This window comes from Macrobrachium nipponense, chromosome 39 (assembly GCF_015104395.2).
Source record: "Macrobrachium nipponense isolate FS-2020 chromosome 39, ASM1510439v2, whole genome shotgun sequence".
NCBI classification, from domain to species: Eukaryota; Metazoa; Arthropoda; class Malacostraca; order Decapoda; family Palaemonidae; genus Macrobrachium; species Macrobrachium nipponense.
The window spans coordinates 22193963-22199266 of record NC_061099.1 but is presented as its reverse complement, the minus strand read 5'-3'; the positions used below and the strand labels follow the sequence as shown (position 1 = coordinate 22199266).

Here is a 5304-nt window from a genome sequence, read left to right as displayed (position 1 = left end):
TAACTCGAAGGGCTTGTTGAAAACTGCCACAAACTCGACGAACCCCACTCCTAATGATTCCCCATCACACTTAAATCTTATGCCCCTATTATAACCTGTTGCACGACGCTAATGGGATCCTCATGACCACTTAACTTAAAGCCCCGCATACTCTAGTGTGACTCCAACACTTACGTATCACACTTGCAAACGACGGAGGCGTCGAGACGTATAATGACCAACACAAAGTCCCGTTGTGGATGGGAGATGCGATCGAACACCACCTTACACTCAACCTTTCTGCGTCAGACTGAGTACGGAGGCTCGCCGCTCTCTCTCTCACTCTGCTGACTGCTGTCCGCCGAAGGAAACGTTGCCAGATACTATTTTTAAATATCCTTTTTTATATCATTAAATTTTAAAATTTTTGTGTTTATAATATGATTAGTTTGATCTTAATTAAGGTATAATGATATTATAGGTATTTTTGAAACATTAAAAAGCGGCATTTGCTTTACGAAGATTACGTAATAGACTACTTGGCATTATTATTGAGCCCTTCCTACGACAGTTGCCACTTAATGTTTATATGGCACAAAAGGGGATTGAATAATCCACAGACTAATAATAACTACTATATACGACGTTGCAAGATGTCGTATTCGTTAATAAGGGGAAAACGTTTCTGAGATAATTAATGTAAATGTTATTTTATCTCATAGAAAAAATAGCATTTCCATTGGTTAGTTATCCTGGGAAGAAAGGGTAATATTTATATATATATATATATATATATATATATATTATATAATATATATATATATATATATGTACCTCACAATTTTGCAAACACACACTCATATATATATATATATATATATATATATATATATATATATATATATATATATTCGTGTTTAATTTTATTTTAAATGTTCACCTGGCAAAAATTGTGATGTATTAGCTCATATAAGGCAAAGTTGTATACAATAAATTAATAATGACATTCATGAAATATAAGCAATTCCGGTTAATTAATGTGCTAACGTTTTTATTAGTACCACAAATATTTCCTCTCCCGTTTCCCGCGTGTAAATGTCGTCGATTTGGATCTAGCTGAGCTGCAGATGATCCCAGAGACCTTGATGTATTCATTGGCATTCCAGCGGTCTACACACATTCGCTGCTAATAGGTGTGTGGGTGTGTGTGCTAAGTTCGGTGGGAGGTGTAACTTTCTACTCCAAGGAATAGGAAGCAAGCAAGTTTGAGACTAGGCTCCAATGCTTGTTACAGTACGTTTCCCCGTCGTTTCTTTGTAACTGGTTGAAAAACTCCTTTGCTCTTGTAGCAAATTCTTTCGGAATGGCTTAGGAAGAGTATTCGTGGCTTTTGCAAATAGTTTTACGACGTTTTGTAAAAGATATTATGATATTTTCCTTGACTAAGTCCTTTGTACTTGTAGCAAATTCCTTCGAAATGAGTTTGGAAGAGGGTATTCGATGGTGTTGTAATGCTGCAGAAGTGTATTTATGGCTTTTGCGAATGGTATTACTTTGTTTATTATTATCATTTTCTTTGCAAAAGGTGCGAATATCTGTGTTAACCTCGAGATAATATCTTCGTAGGTTTTTATATATTTTATTTGTTATTTTTTATCATACGTTTAAAATTACTAACCATGAATTTCAAGGATAATGTAATAAAAGACAATAAATTCTCTGCAACTTTAAATAACTTATGAAAGTGGATTTAACACTAATCATACTAACAATTATATATATATATATATATATATATATATATATATATATATATATATAATCTAATAATAATAAATATATATATTATATGTATGGATACTTGAATGATACAATTATGATTGATGCTTTTCCAACGAAAGCATCACTGGTGAAACAGGAGTGAATTGCAATGTGAATAAATAGATAATAAATGAAAATATTGCTTGTGAGATAGAGAACAAACTTTCAAAATTAAAATGGCATGTGGGATATATGAACAAATCGAGGTAAAGCCATCATACGACGGCAATGGGCGCCATTTTGAAATATGAAAATAACTTCCGGTGACCATAATAAATGAGAACTATGAATCAGAAACTGATTACTGTAGTTTTGGCAAAATGCTTTGGTTATCAGTGACCTAACTTAACCTAAGTTAAGACTATGTTAATTCCTTATTTTTTAGATGTTTTTCTTTACGTTGTCATTCTTGGGGTCGTGACGGTTTGTACTTGTAACGTACCTGTTAGCTTTTGGCTAAGTTAACCAGGACTCCATTCTTTTTTACATGTTGATAATACTGACCTTCAGGCTAGACTGTATGGTAACTCACATGTGTTATATATATATATATATATATATATCTATATATATATATATATATATATATATATATATATATATATATATATATATATGTGTGTGTGTGTGTGTGTGTGTGTGTGTGTGTGTGTGTGTTTTATATATAGATAAATATATTTTATGAATACACACACACACACCACACCACACATATATTATATATCTATATATATATATATATATATAATATATATATATATATCTAATAAAAGGAGCCCATAAAACACCAAAATGTAGAGAGAAAAGTACTATATTTCAGAGAACTGCTGTCTCTCTCTTCAGGTATATGAATGAGAAAAGTTTACAGAAAAGGTGGTATTTATACCAAGAGATTCGTCCACAAGTAAGCCAATTTAGGTCACCCCCGCTGATAATCTTCCTTTAATCTTCTTAAGCGTTGGTTGAATGAACACTGCGTCGACGATGTCTGATGTCCAATTCCCTTTTGAGATGTTCATTACCTGCTTCTCTTTTATTAAGGCCGATTCCATCATTTGACTCTTGTACCGGCAGTTGCTGCTATAAATTACACGTGACATATTCCAGTTTATTCTATGGTTATGTTTTCATTTAATATGATTGAAAATAGCCGAGTTCTGTTGTCCATACCTAACTGACCGTTTGTGTTTGTATTAATCTCTGGGAAGTGATTTACCTGTAAATCCGATGTAAGATTGGTCACAGTCCTGGCATGGGATCTCATATACCCCCGCGTCTTTGGGCGATGTCTTTTGTTGGACGTTAATCAGGATTTGGCTAAGGTATTTGGGTAGGTAAATGCCAAAAGGGTTGGATTTCCCAAGGGTGTGAGTTACTCTCTTAATCGTCTCCAGGTGGGGAATTTTTATTTTATTGTTGGGTGTGTCTCTGGTCGTTGTCTTTAGGGGGTCGGTAGAAAATTACGTTTTTGCTTTTTGAATTGCTTTCTCAATTATATGGTCAGATACTTAAAGATGAGAGTTGCTTGCGAATTAGTTCAAATTCTTTTTCCAGGAAATCTGGGGAACAAATTCATAAGGCTCTTAAGAATAGGTTGCTAGCTAGACTTATCTTGATAGTATTGTCATGATAAAGCTAAAGTAGTGAATATATTGAAAGTGAGACGTTGGTTTTCTGTATATGGGTAAAATTTGTATTCTGTCGTCCTCTGATTATTAAAACATCAAGAAAAGGAATTTTGTTGTCTGTTTCCCATTCAACTTTAAATTTGATGCTGGGCACTAATGCGTTTAATTTTGAGAGGAATTCATTAAAATTACCCCACTTATTATCCCCAAAATGTTAGTATTGTCATCCACGTATCTCATCCACAGCATGTTTTTGGGTTTTATTGCATTTATTACTGTAGTTTCAAAGTATTCCATGTACAGATTGGCTAAAATAGGACTTAAAGGACTACCCCATACTACACCCGAATTTGTTTTTGCTTGTAGAATGATTCCCCGAATGAAAATACGTTATTAGCAAAAAATTCGGGTAGTATGGGTAGTCCTTTAAGTTCCTATTTTAGCCAATCTGTACATGGAATACTTTGAAACTACAGTAATAAATGCAATAAAACCCAAAAACATGCTGTGGATGAGATACGTGGATGACATACTAACATTTTGGGATAATAATGTGGGGTAATTTTAATGAATTCCTCTCAAAATTAAACGCATTAGTGCCCAGCATCAAAATTTAAAAGTTGAATGGGAAACAGACAACAAAATTCCTTTTCTTGATGTTTTAATAATCAGAGACACGACAGAATACAAAATTTACCATATACAGAAAACCAAAACATTCTCACTTTCATATATTCACTACTTAGCTATCATGACAATACTATCAAGATAAGTCTAGCTAGCAACCTATTCTTAAGAGCCTTATGAATTTGTTCCCCAGATTTCCTGGCAAAGAATTTGAACTAATTCGCAAGCAACTCTCATCTTTAAAGTATCCTGACCATAAAATTGAGAAAGCAATTCAAAAAGCAAACGTAATTTTCTACCGACCCCTAAAGACAAGACCAGAGACACACCCAACAATAAATAAAAATTCCCCACCTGGAGACGATTAAGAGAGTAACTCACACCCTTGGAAATCCAACCCTTTTGCATTACCTACCCAAATACCTTAGCCAAATCCCTGATTAACGTCCAACAAAAGACATCGCCCAAAGACTCGGGGGTATATGAGATCCCATGCCAGACTGTGACCAATCTTACATCGGATTTACAGGTAAATCACTTCCCCAGAGATTAATACAACACAAACGGTCAGTTAGGTATGGACAACAGAACTCGGCTATTTTCAATCATATAAATGAACATAACCATAGAATAAACTGGAATATGTCACGTGTAATTTATAGCAGCAACTGCCGGTACAAGAGTCAAATGATGGAATCGGCCTTAATAAAAGAGAAGCAGGTAATGAACATCTCAAAGGGGAATTGGACATCAGACATCGTCGACGCAGTGTTCATTCAACCACGCTTAAGAAGATTAAAGGAAGATTATCAGCGGGGGTGACCTAAATTGGCTTACTTGTGGACGAATCTCTTGGTATAAATACCACCTTTTCTGTAAACTTTTCTCATTCATATACCTGAAGAGAGAGACAGCAGTCTCTGAAATATAGTACTTTTCTCTCTACATTTTGGTGTTTTTATGGGCTCCTTTTATTAGATGGAATTCTGTTGTTACAGAACACCTTTACCTTCATTAATATTATATATATAGTCATATATATATATATATATATATATATATATATATATAGATATATATATAATATATATTTATATATATTATTAAATAATATATATATAATATATATTTATTATATATAAATATATATATATAATAATAATATATTTTATATATATAATATATAACTATATATAAATATATATATACTATATATAATATATATATATATATATATGTTATTGGATGT

The 5304-nt window shown here is 32.9% G+C and overlaps 1 protein-coding gene across 2 annotated transcripts in view; it reads right to left on the bottom strand.

Annotated features, from left to right (window-relative positions):
- Window positions 1–306, bottom strand: part of LOC135210199 (uncharacterized) — a 138245-nt gene extending 137939 nt beyond the window's left edge. For both annotated transcript variants that reach the window (XM_064243034.1, XM_064243033.1), the window contains exon 1: window positions 175–306. The gene's annotated coding sequence lies outside the window, so the exon portion shown is untranslated. The remainder of the gene's footprint in view (window positions 1–174) is intronic.
- Between the last annotated feature and the right edge of the window lie 4998 nt (window positions 307–5304).